This window comes from Amphiura filiformis, chromosome 11 (assembly GCF_039555335.1).
Source record: "Amphiura filiformis chromosome 11, Afil_fr2py, whole genome shotgun sequence".
Taxonomy (NCBI): Eukaryota; Metazoa; Echinodermata; class Ophiuroidea; order Amphilepidida; family Amphiuridae; genus Amphiura; species Amphiura filiformis.
Genome location: NC_092638.1, coordinates 57,546,478 through 57,559,996, shown reverse-complemented (window position 1 = coordinate 57,559,996; position 13,519 = coordinate 57,546,478). Strand labels below are relative to the sequence as shown.

The following is a 13,519-nucleotide window of genomic DNA, read 5'->3' as shown; positions in this document are numbered from 1 at the left end:
TTGCCAATACAGTACCTGACCTGGCATATTTCTTTCCCTAAACAGCACCCGGAATTTATAATATCCCACTCAATGACCGAAGACAGGTTGTCATGTCACAACAATGGCTGGATGCAGCTGTACGTAGTGCCAGAGAGGCGACTACTATCCCCTGACTTGATCAATTATAAGAAGATGACCAGGATAGAGGCTCTGTATCATCCTATACAACAAGTTGACTATCTACTGCTTTACTTGCTATCTTTACACACAGTCAGTGTGCATGACTAGACCTTCCATGCTTACCTATCCAAGGTTTTAAAGTGAAAGGTCTTCCCAAGATGCAGCTCTTTTAAAGTACAGTGCAATCACAGCAACAGTACTGTAAAAGTTAACATTTTCATGCTATACTGTAAAACAAGTTAATTTCGCAAACAATTTAATTTCGCGAATTTTGCGAGCACCTCCAATTCGCGAAATTAAATTGCCGCAAAATTACATTTTGTGAAAATACACTTGTAACTGGTGCCGAATTTGGCAACCCTAACTTAACCAATTAAATCTGGAATATTACTATTTTTAACCATAATATCGTAATGTTATGGCATAAATTATTATTTGTTAGTCATAACTTCGTTTATCATGACAATCAAGGATCATATAGATTCCAAAAAATGTTTAATTTTCACGAAAATTTGCTGGATGATTGATTTGCTTGTGTTGATACATTCAGTGCTTTGAAAATAGTGACTCTGACGTTTTTGGCACACGTTTCCTTTCCCTCGCATCATTTGTGTCAAAATAAATTCTGAATGTTTTTAAATATTTTTATCACACCTTAGAAATTATAAAAATATTATTGTTTAGTGTTGTAGGATGAAAAAATAAAGTTTTAAAACAAAACTATGTACAAAGGCATGATGGGATATATCCAAAATGGCAGCCTCCATCGTAAAATGTGTTGGTCAAAGTTCGCAAATAAAAATAATTTTCTTCATAGTTTGCATTTAAGGTTTTCTTTATTCGCGAAATTAAATTGCTGCAAAAGTGTGGCTTATTGGCGATTCGCGAAATAAAGTTGCCGCGAAATTAAAGTGTTTTTTTTATTTACTTTCATGGTTTTCACGTTCCAAGCTGCTACTGCGAAAATAAAAACGTGCAAATATATTTTGTGTGTATAGTTCGATGTAAGGAATCTAAGATTCGCAAATTTAAAAACAAGGGAAACCGTTCAAAATTGGCAAAGCGCAAAACAATAAACAAACATGCGAAAATTTCCTCTTTTTCATGAACTTGGACAAAGTTCACATACTAGACAGGGACAGCAGGTGGTTTCAACGTGGAATCATGGAAGCAGTTCACATCAAAGCCAACCATTCAAAACATCTGTACAATGTATTGCAAGAATAGGGCTAAAATAACGGTCACAAAAATGTCTCTCTCACTCCAATTCGTGAAAATAACTGAACATGAAAATTACCATAAATACAATACTTAAAAATTCATCTAGGGAGCCATTATTGCACACTGCATTGTGGTATAGCCCTGTTACCTAGCACATACACACAATCACACTGGGATCACAGTTCTCAGTCAGCATGAGAATCCTATGCCTGCACCATTCACCTACATGTATTGCTCTTGTTCCCCATTGAACACTACTGACAGCACAGGTGACACAGCTTTGAGCTCAAGGACCTTCTGTCTTCCACCCTGCCAGGCAGTTGGGTAAATGATAATAGAGTATGGCATATGTTACAGCAATCAAATGTTTTGTGCTCATTCACATCACACCTGATATCATTATTGGGGTAAAGATTTGTTCCATTTGTGTAAAAATAAATGATAGCATTATATCTGTACCCAAATCACCATGTTTATAATGGACATTAAATTATTTCAGCCTGTATGTTCAAAGCTTTTCAACAAGATCCGCACACAGACTAGATCCTCACACTTCCGTTTCATATGTTGTAATGTTGGAAATGCCAGCGGTGCATAAATACAACAGGCTTGACCACTGATCAACTAAACAAATGTCTCTTTTGATTTCCAGTTTTTAATATTACTATTTGCCCCTCATTTTGCTTCCACATACCAGCCATGTACTCTGTGCTCAAACAACCACCATACTCCGAGAAATATATAGAAGGTCCTTACAAATAGCAGGATATTTAATTATTTAGTGGTCTCAGAAATGCACATTGGCTATTTGTCCGGGCTACTGTATTTGCATGATCTGCTGTACTGTAAACTTGTATTTTAATAACTCATGGTCAAACCCTGAATGCTTTTATCCTCTAATTGTCAAGTGATGGTACTATAATTTATACACAAATACCATGAATACTGTCTATGACCTCAACTCCTCTGCCAGAAACTATCCTTTTATCATGTTGATATTCCTAGTCTTTGTCATAGACATGTCGCATCAATCATTGGTTCTGAACACAGGGTTCCGTTTGTCCTATAGTCTTATGTTTACACGTAATATTCCAGGCCTCTTCCGTCCGTATTTTACTCAACTCTGCCCCTCATCCTCCCCCCCCCGCACATTCCATCAAATTTCCCTCTCGTCATGGACCTAAATCAGACCAGTCTTTAAGAGAGACTAGCTTTCGATCTCCCATGCCTGCCAGCCAGCCAGCCAACCTGCCTGGAAGTGTGTTCAAGTGTTGGCTCTAAGTAGTGCTGGGCAATATGCAATACATGTTTGACTTTACATTTGGCATAAATTTCGCAACAAATATTTTCACAAATTTCAATTGCTCTGACAAATTATAAATTCAGTCGAACCTTTTAAAACAAAATACAAGCATTTATACTTGAACAGTTCTTTATCTAAGGCCAAAAAAAATTGTTCTGTTGCCCTCGACCAACCGTTGAAAAATCATTCAGGGTCGCAATGTCACAATTTATTTTTTATTTTTTTGAATGATGATTTTTACAGATTTGTTCAAAAAATCAATGTTTTTCACTTAAAATTAATATTTTATTGAAAGAATACAGTCTTAAATTGAATATTAACAAGTGTCCAGAAGTCAAAATTAACAAATGTCCCCTAATTGAAGAACCATTGTTTAATATTTGAGGGGATTTTTTGAAACTGAGCTGAAAGTTTTTTTAAAAAATTATTTAAAAAAATCCGACCGACCGACCCAACTTTCTCATTTTTCTCACTTGAGGGCAACACAACAATTTTTTTTGCCTAATTATACATCAATTTTTACCAAAAGACAAAAATAAAATGGAAGTGATAAATATACTAGATTTACTAGCTTGCAGTGCATTGGAATGCCCATCACTACTGTACAGTCAATGCTGTGTTTTGTTTGCATAATACAATAAGGGATCTCTTGGAAATTCCCTGCACACCGACAAAAACAATCTGACTTTATAACTACCATATTATTACTGAATCACAATAAACCAAAATAGAAAATAATCTAGAAGTATGAAGCAAACCAACAATGAGTGCATAATACTGCACATTATAGTGCATCATTCCATTAGATTTGCATGTGTAATATTTTGTGTGACAGACTCAATGCTATAAATCATGATGATAGTGCAATTTGATGATGCTTAAAATGGAGGTGATTGGAGGTAGAATGTGGGGGACTACTATTTAAGAGGTTATTTTTGCACTGCGTTTATTTCCCCACTTTCTGTGTTCCAAGATGAGCTACAAAATTACAAAATTCAAGTATAATTCCTTTTTGAGTAGGATTTTGAAGCTTAGTTTTAAGTGCATCAGTTTAAAATTTGCAAAGTGCGAAAAATGCATTTAAATAATGCGCACAAATTTCGTCATTTTTACAATAAGTTAACAGACACATTATCTATGTAATGAGAAATTTAAATTTTAAAAAATGTCACATCATTGCAGTGGCTCTTGCTTTTTTATAGGGCATTTTGTTCCGATCCGATTGGTGCTTTTTCAAAAGTTGTAAATCAAAACGATCACGCAATTGGAATATTAATCACTAGGCTTGGCCAGGTCGAATACGTACACACCGTTTTGTTAGCAGGGAGAGAGAAACACAGATGACTGAATGTTATTAATTTCCCAGGAATGTAGACAAATTTCCCTCCCACATATCAGGATTTCCCACCATTTCTTATGTATTTCTTTATCCAAAGAAGCATAATTTCTGTCCAGATAAATACCAAATTTCCCAAGAATGAGATTCCTGAATTCCTAATTTTTCCGGGCCTGACAGGGCACTAAATCAGGATGAACAATGTACAACACCAATGTCATTCATAAATATTCGAAAGGTTTCCCAACAGCTGGGAGAGAACAAAATTTAATTTTCCAAACAAATTACATTGTATGGTTGTAAACCCAAATTAATGGACATAGCAAATATTATTATGCAACCAGAGGAATTTCTGGCAAGGGTTGAAATTCTCCAGATTCATTTTTGCAACATTTTGTTTTGATAAATTTACTCGTTTTGTTTTTCTTGCTCCCACAGGTCTAAAATGGAAGTATCAGTAGGATCCACAACATGCTCATCTATCACAGCACAGTTCATTAACCCCAATACATTTGTACATTCATTGGATGAACTTTGAAAATTTGGGTACAGAAACTCATTCTCTGCAACTAGAGGTCAAATTTTGCACTATATGATTGTTTTATTGAGGTTATTGAACTATGCCATTGGGATGATAAATTCTGATCCATAGTGTATATCTTGCAGCCTCTCCATCAAATTCTTGGCTATGATCATATTTTACAGTACCTATGCTTAGAGGAACAAATGAAAAGTGGGACTCTCAATGATTTAAATGTTGTCTTCTTAGTTCTTTATATTTCAGGAGGCTTTTCAAAACAAATGGTTCAGATTAAAAATAACAACTGCAGAAAATCATCTATGAGAAAATTGATTATAAAAAAAAAGCTTGCTCCAACTGTTTTGTTGCTCCTTCTCTATATAGTAATTTGCCTTCTGGCTGCCTAGCTACCGTATAGTGGGATACTTTCGCTGGGTTAATTTTTTGCCATTTTAAAAATTCTGGACATTTTAAGTGGACGTTTGATTAATTTTTCCAATTCACATTTAAAAATACTATGTGAAATGAATATTTGTCTGTGGTTAAAAATTTCACGGCTGCTTGTTCGACCGCAAAATGCGTGAAAATTAATCCCCCATGAAAATATCCCGCTATTACAGTACTGCTGAATCAAATACTAACATAGGGCAAAAAAAATTGTTGTGTTGCCCTCAGCGAACGACCCAAAATCCTGAAAAATCAGGGTTGCAATTTGTTTTAATGACGATTTTTACAGTTATGTTCCAAAAATCAATGTTTTTCACTTGAAATTAATATTTTATTGACTGACTAGTCTTAAATTGATTTGGCTATCTAACAAGTATCCAGTATGTGATCTCCCCCATTGAGGGCATCGGTAAAATTTCCACTTCGTGTCAGAGGGTGGAGGGTGCGAGATTGAAAAGCCGAATCCCGGCAAAAACAACCAATGGGATGAAGTGTTCTATCGCAAGCGACGTCATGCCGACCGAGAGAATATTTGGAGAAGGAACAATGCAATTTCTTGGACGTGCCTATTTAGCCATCTTCAAAAACCATGCAATTAAATCATAGATCTTCAAAAACCAGGCAATTACATAATTTATAGATCTTCAAAATGTTGACTTGTTGACAACAATTTACAGTATGACCCTAGGACTGACTGAACTGAAAGTAAGCTGTTGCCTGCATACATCATTGCCGTGCCATTATCATATCTTGCCTTTCCTACTTTATCACGCTCGTCTCACAGACAACATGAGCATGAACGTGCAAGCTTAGTACATTATCAAATCGATATCTCGACACGCCAGCCCAAGCCAGCGTCGGTCATCTTGGTTCCCAGATGGCTATTGCCTGGTCAACATGCAAATGTGACATGACCAATGAATGCCACTTGTGGAGTAAAACAAAATTGTTGAAAAAAATTACCCTGGCACAGGTAACCGAGGCAAAATGTGTGTCACTGAATCATAGATGAAAACCAAAAATGTGTTTACTTCTAAAATTGTTTACTTGTAAATATGTTTATTTTGGTTTTTGCAACAAAATCCTAGCATTTGTCAGATTAGTTTGATTTTAATATTCAAAATTATATCTTCAATGAATTATCCATAAATCCAATGTATTCTTTTTAAATTTATATTTTAAAGTATTGTGTTCACTAGGAATCTCAAGCCTTGAGCCTCACTTATGTAAATCTATTTCATAAATATTTGCCGAAATCCCTTAGATTTTGTTTGGGGAACAATTTTAAGTGTATTGATGTCCTATTTTTATGAAAGTACAATGTATGTGCATTAGGAAGCTGACCACCCCCTCCTCCCTGCCTGAAACATTAACTGTCCAATCCAAAAGGCCAACTTCGACCAATGTTTTGACAGTTTTTACAATGCAAATTCAAATTTGTTTACCCCCTCCCCCACCCTTAACAAAAGAACTTTCATTTATAGGACATCATTGAATTCTTGGTTTGTTCCCGTATCATTTTCTTTATTTTCCCCTTATTTCCTTTGAGCCATTCTCTCAACATTGCTGGGCATTTCGGGCCATACATGTGTATCCTTAGCTGGAGTGCCAAGAACCCTGATTGAAAGAGGCCTCATTGGTACGTACCTACATTGTAGCAATATTTTTGAAAAAATATTCACTACCCCTTTCAAATGCACTGCAACAATGTTTAAAAGCAAATTTGGACGAAATTGTGGTGGCATACATTCAATTATGAGATTTGGGCATCACTTGGCAATAGTACTGGTATCACTATCACTTAATGAAATGGTCCTACATTTCAAACTTTGATATTGATATAGAGAGTTATTCATTGCAACACCTGCTACCTTTAACTACACTTGAATATTTCATGGGTTGAACTACTTCTTGCTGATCATCACCTCTCTCTTCTTTACTCAGGGTCTTTACTACTGTAGATGAATCACTGAGAATATGAAATATTGGGCTATTCCAGTTGATATCTATATACCCCCTATGGAAGAAATGGCCTTAATCTCCCACACAGGGAGTGTGAAATGGCACCATTTGAAATCAACACCCCCTGTGTGGGATAATAAGGCAATGTCTTCTATAGGGTGGATGGATTTCAACTGGAACAGCCCAAACTACTTCTATATACTTAAATATCTATGGGAAGTGACAAAAATACACACAAATACTTCAGTTGACTATTTACACATGTATATGATCAAAATATTCAAAATTCTGACTTGCACACAAGTGTGATTTCAGATGTATGATTATGTTTATCGCTGCCAAGCTGGAGATTATGAAATGGTTCCTGATCAAGATTAAATTGATGCAATCTATCCCAGGCTTAAAGGAATGGATAGCAATGTTTGCACAGTATTTTTGTGGGACATGAGAGCACATCGGGTCTTTTGAGGTACAGTGTATGTTAATTCAATGCATTCAAATTTGAATTTATTTCTTTAAATGAATTTTTTGGTGATTTTCATTTCAATGCATTGGAATTGAATTGGTATATAAATGATTTGGACTGGAATTGAAATAACTGTGAGCAATCTAAGAATTGAATTGGTTTGGAATTGAAATCATATTTCGGAAGTGTAATATTATTAGAATACGGTAGTATTTAGTACAGTGCCCCCGTTAGGAAAATATTTTCAGATGTAACTGGGATGGGACCAAATTCTCATTGACCATGTTTTTTCCCCACACCTGGTTACATGTCCAATCTAGATGTTTTTTTGGGTTTTTTTCCTTTAAAAAGCCAGGACTGTACAAGAATTCTTGCAAAGATATAAAATAGATTTGCGTGAATCAAAGTTGATGCTCGTAATTTCAGAATTTAAATGGTACATACTTTGAAAATCAAATTCCCGCAAAATTAATGTGCAAAGCTAATCAAGATCAATTGGTTCTCGAATTGTGTGGCAAAATTACAGCTCTGCCCTCATTATTTTCAGAATCAAACTTGCTACAATTTATTACACTACCTGTACCAACACATAATTACATAAAACATATTTACTCGCTTCCAATTTCTTCTAATCAACAAACCATTGGAGACACGACGGAGGATTGCAATTTCCAGCACTGTAGGCATTTTACATTTTATTGCGTCGTGTAGGATAGTGGTATGATGATGGCGACGTATGGACAATTGGTTTGTTGGCCCAGCACACTTCTAAGGGCCTGAATGTCAATGTATTCATCAGTGTGCATCGGAGGCACGGACTAACACACAACTTGCATACAACGAGGAGCTTGCAACTTGTGCTATGCAGTATGTGACACTAGACACCACTCAACAAACACAAACAAGCCTTGAAATACAATTTCAATCCAAAAATAAAATGTGTGTCTCAAAATATAACCAAATTATCATCATTATACGACACTGAAAAATATGAAAATGTGGCGTAATAAGGGGCTATAGGCTACAGGTGGTACCTAGACAAACATTTTGGATCATTTCTTGTTGTTATCTGCAGGCATGCTTACATGTGGAAAAAAATTAAAATTTCAAGTTGGTAGGCCTATTCATCTAATTTATCAAATTGTGACAAAACCTTTATTTCAACAAAATGTTGCAAAAAATAAATTGTAAATCAGGATATTTGTCTCGCTCAAAAAACGAAACCACCTGTTCCGAATTTTGCAGACTTCCCTCAGGAAACAAAGGACAGACAAATAATTAGAAATTACAAAATGTATTTTTACATCAATAGGTGCATTACATATTTTAGTATAAAACATCCCAAATTTTAATTCAACCATATAATTTTGCAAATCGTTCACAAGCATTACATGTCAGGCTCATGTTGTCAGACATTTTGTTTGGCCTCACCGAGGACAACTGCATTTTATCAAGTGCTTTTATTTCTATTTCAACTCATCACAGCAAAGCAGGAAATAGTCACTATGTTTACATTGCATGATTACTTCGCTAGACCTGAAACATTCAATTTTTGCAGCTCTTTAATTTCACAAATTTAAACAATCCATTATTGTATGCCAAGAACTTAAAATTTAATAACTTAAAATTTAATCACTTCTCTACTTCTCTTAAATCTTGTGGTACCGGGGTAATATAATTTTGCATTAAACAAAGAATACGTAGGTCTCATGAAATCAGTGCGCTCACAAAATAATAATGCTTTATATTAAAATTGTAAAATTGCAAGTAGTGAACAGCTCATTGGCATTTACCAATTCTAGTATGTACAAGTCTTAGATTATTAGAATTTTGCTCACTGAATGGTGGAAGTTAAGACATTGCTTTAAAAATCAATTTGTTTTAAAAACAATTGATTATTTATTTTCAATTTAAGAATCAAAATGTTGATTCTTTGATCAGTGTGTTTTTTAATTATTTTTAATTAATCAAAATATCGCCCAAGCCTGATGGATGGTACAAAATTAATACTCAATTTCATGAGTGGTAAAATCTTCCTGCTACAACAGGGTCGGGAAAAGTCACTTCTTCTGTCAGGTGAATTTTCAGCAATCATGCATACTATAATAAGTCATTATTTTTTGCGTACATAATTTTTTTGCAAGCGTTGCTTTTTTTGCAATTTTAACATATGTAATGTGAACTCGACATGTACATGACATTATTTTTTGACACATTCTCTTCATATGAATGTTTCCATAGATTCTATCAAAATAAACACACCACAAAAAAAACAAAAAACAAAAACAACTTACTGATCTTTGCTAGTCAATTCACTGATGAGGGTAATAGTTATAGCACTCAAGTTTCCAAAAATAAATTTTGCTGAAGCTTTTTCCTTTCTCCTAAATTATGATTCATATGAAAAGGTTTCCATTTTGAGCAAAATTTCCCGAGTTATGACTAATGGAAAATAAGCATACATGTATTTGTCAAACTTACAACATTATCTTAAAGTACTAAATGGAAATTGACAAAGGCTTCTAAGAAAAGATGTTTCAATTTTACCATTGCACAAAATCCTCAAATGAATATAATGATGGATGAGACCCAATCAAACTTATTTTGCCAGAAATTAAAAACTGTGCTGCTTTGGCCAATTGTAACTGAATTTTTTTGGAAAAAATTTGTTTCAAAATATGTTTGCAAACAATTTCCATTTTCTTTTTGTATTTTTTTTTAGGATCATTAAGCTTGTAGCATGTAATGCTCAACTTAGGTATGAAGACTGCTTGAAAATTGCGCTAGCAGACTATGTATTTCACTTTTTCGCGTTGCAAGCAGTAGCTACCGCAAAAATAACAAAATATTATTCCCTTTGTCAAGGCAACATACAAAAGGAAACATGGAATCAACAAATTAATAACAAGTGGAACAGTTTATTGGCAAAGTGCAACTAAAAAAACGCACACAATTTTTCACTTTTAGCACCTAAAGGCACTTAATTGTGCAAATTTTACAATCATTTATGCAGAGACATAATTTTGCTAATTTTCCAATTTAATGTTACAATGTACGAGAACTTTACTTTCATTAATTAAATGCAAATCTGGGTTCTTGACAAAATTGCCTAAATTAAAACCCTCGCCAGATAATTAAGTCATTTTGTATATCAATAAAAACCTTCATTTAATGTGGCATGATAATTAATACCATAATACAGCACAGTTAGAGTACCATTAACAGTATAATGTCAATGGTAAAGTTCAATTAGCCTTGCATTAGCACAGAACATACGGTAATTATAATTCATCACTGATCATGCTGATGGAGGAGTCAAAAAACATCCCTATTTTTAAACAAGTGCAGCAGGCGTGCTAGCTAGCTACCCAAGCATTCTAGGTCATCCGTATAGTCGGGGAGTGATTCGATAGAAACTGGTTGATAAGGATTCAGCCTCTGTCAACCAGTCAGTCAGTCATTCAGACAAACCAAGATATAACAACACCATCATTGCATACTAGCTTGCTAACTCACTCAGAAATTGTCATAATACATGCATCTCGAGAGAGAGGAGATAGAGAGAGAGCTATAGTGCCATTTTGAAAACCGAGCAATGAACAGCAACAGCCATCTTGCTCAGGGATCGTCTCTTTTTGCTCAAATTATTAACAGGTATTCAACACTGTATGACTACTGAAAGTGCCGAGATGTGAAATATCTTATCATTTCCCCCCGATTTGATCTTGAATGAGGAAAAAAAATTACCGGTATAAAGTGGCGAGAAAAAAGCAATTACACATTTGTCCCCTTAATCAACATAGTGAAGATTGCTTTGAGCTGGCTAGCTTGCTTGCTTCTTAAGTCTCCCTCTCTCTCTCTCTCTCCGTCTCTAACATGCTATCGCTCTCTCTCTCTCCCTCTCTCTCTCTCTCTTTCTCCCTCTTGCTTGTTCTCTCTTCATATGGAGGAAATCAACCAACATGAACTTGGTGAATTTTGAATCATTTTGTGTACACTGTACGTGTATTTCTGTCTGCGTGGGCTGATCGAGTCTCAGTCTGTGTTGAATTATAAAAACTTACATACATGTACTTATATGTAAATTGCGACATCTCTTTATTTTTGAAACATATTCAGGTGTCATTGTTTAAAATTAATATGGATGACAAAATGCTTCCTATTTCACCTTTACAATTATGTAGTTATTTCAAATTAAAACTAGGGATTCTCCTGAAATTCAACAATATCATGATCACGTTTGGTACGGTATGTTTTTATGTCCACCCCTGATGAGGTTTAAGTTTGTCTTATCCTATACATTTGCTTGCTCTATGTATGAACAGGTTTCACTTCTGAAAAATATAATAACATGTCTACTTTTTGGAAATTAATGAAATGTGTTCCAGTATACAGAATATTTATAACTTATTATTGCCGTAGTTTTTTCATTTAGTGGTTGCGAAAACATGAAAATAACACTTCACAAAAAAATTTGAATTTTAAAAATATAAAAATTATTATATGTATGATAGAGAGTGCATTGCACAAAACAAACAAATCCTGCCAATTTTCCAAAACTAAAAAAAATCACATTTTTATTTTATTTTTTCAACCGAGCCTTTAACTAAACCAACAGTAAACACACCAACAGGGAGTAGCGGTTTGAAATTGAACTACTTCTAAATCCAATAAAACAAACACGCACAAATGGAAATTTAATACACACAAAATTCTAATCAATATAAACAAGGATTTTTTTTTACCAACCAAAATTAAGAAACCCACTCAAAATAGCAGTAATGCAGGATAATAATTGACTGTTTTAAGGAATATATTTTTGTGCCACAAAAATTTAACAATTGGGAAAGATGACTTTCGATGTGTAGAAATTTTCAGAATTAATATATTTTTACATGACTGAAAATGTTCACGAAAGCTGAAAGCAAGTGCAAATTTTTCATGAAGATGAACATGTCGTATTTTAGCGGGCTTTTAATTTTGCATAAAATAAAAACGTTGCTGAAATGTCTTTGAATTTTCAAGTTACTGTATGAGTGGTAATTTTTGCGAGGCTGTTATTTTCACAAATTTCGGGAATGGATTTCCAACCATGAACATTCGCAAAAATGATTCTGACACTATAAATCACGAAAATAATTGTTTGCAAAAATTACACTTATACAGTAACAACAAAGACAACTGCAAAATGGGAAAAACTCAAACACTCATTATTCAAAAATGATCTAACAAATTTGATAAACAAACACACAAAATATTCTAAACAAAAATACAGTTACTGACCTTGTCTCGATTAGCAATACAATTCCAAGTGTGCAGAATGGTGCAGCAAATTATGCCCATAACCCGGGCCGATGCTATACAATAAACTCCAACAAAATATAGCCTCTTTTTGTTGTTATATATAAATCAACTCTGGTACATCTGATCACATCGCCTGATGGATATGTTCACTATTCAAGGGGTTACGAGCTATTCACAGCAGCACTGAGAATGAAGACGACGTCTATGAAAAAAAAACAAGGAGACATGTAAATAGCTTGGTGGATATCGGATTGCTCGGCTGCCTACCGATGTCCGCGTGCACTCCGTACCGTTCAGTCACCTGGAGGGAGATGGAATTATATAAGAGAGGCATAAATTTATTGCGTGATTCGTGTTACACAGATTTTTATGATGCTACCTCGTAGGAATATTGTCATCTTGTAAATGGTTTTAAACAGTATTTATAGAGAATATGTTTCATACGTATTGGTACAAAATAAATGCCTTTTTATAAAAAATAAAATATGGTAAATGATTTCCAAGTCTTGAAGTCAGTTAGTCTTGAACATAATTACGGTAACTCTTGAACTTTGTACTTGACTACATGTATTTATGATATTAATTATTATTCATGAGATTTTTTTTGCATTTTTTTTTCATATCATGACTTGTTGATGAGACTACAATCACTACATACATGGTTTTTTGTACCATACCATATTCAACCCAATTAGCGCATTCAGTGACTGAAGTCAGTGACTTTCAGGGGGTGCTTATTGCAATGAAATGGCAGTCAAAATTAGGAAATTACGTACCACATTAATCAATTGTACAAGT

At 34.4% G+C, this 13,519-nt stretch overlaps 1 protein-coding gene across 1 annotated transcript in view; it reads right to left on the bottom strand.

Annotated features, from left to right (window-relative positions):
• LOC140163805 (uncharacterized) overlaps positions 1 to 12,915 on the bottom strand; it is a 46,424-nt gene extending 33,509 nt beyond the window's left edge. Inside the window, 1 exon segment of the mRNA XM_072187121.1 lies at positions 12,701 to 12,915. The gene's annotated coding sequence lies outside the window, so the exon portion shown is untranslated.
• Between the last annotated feature and the right edge of the window lie 604 nt (positions 12,916 to 13,519).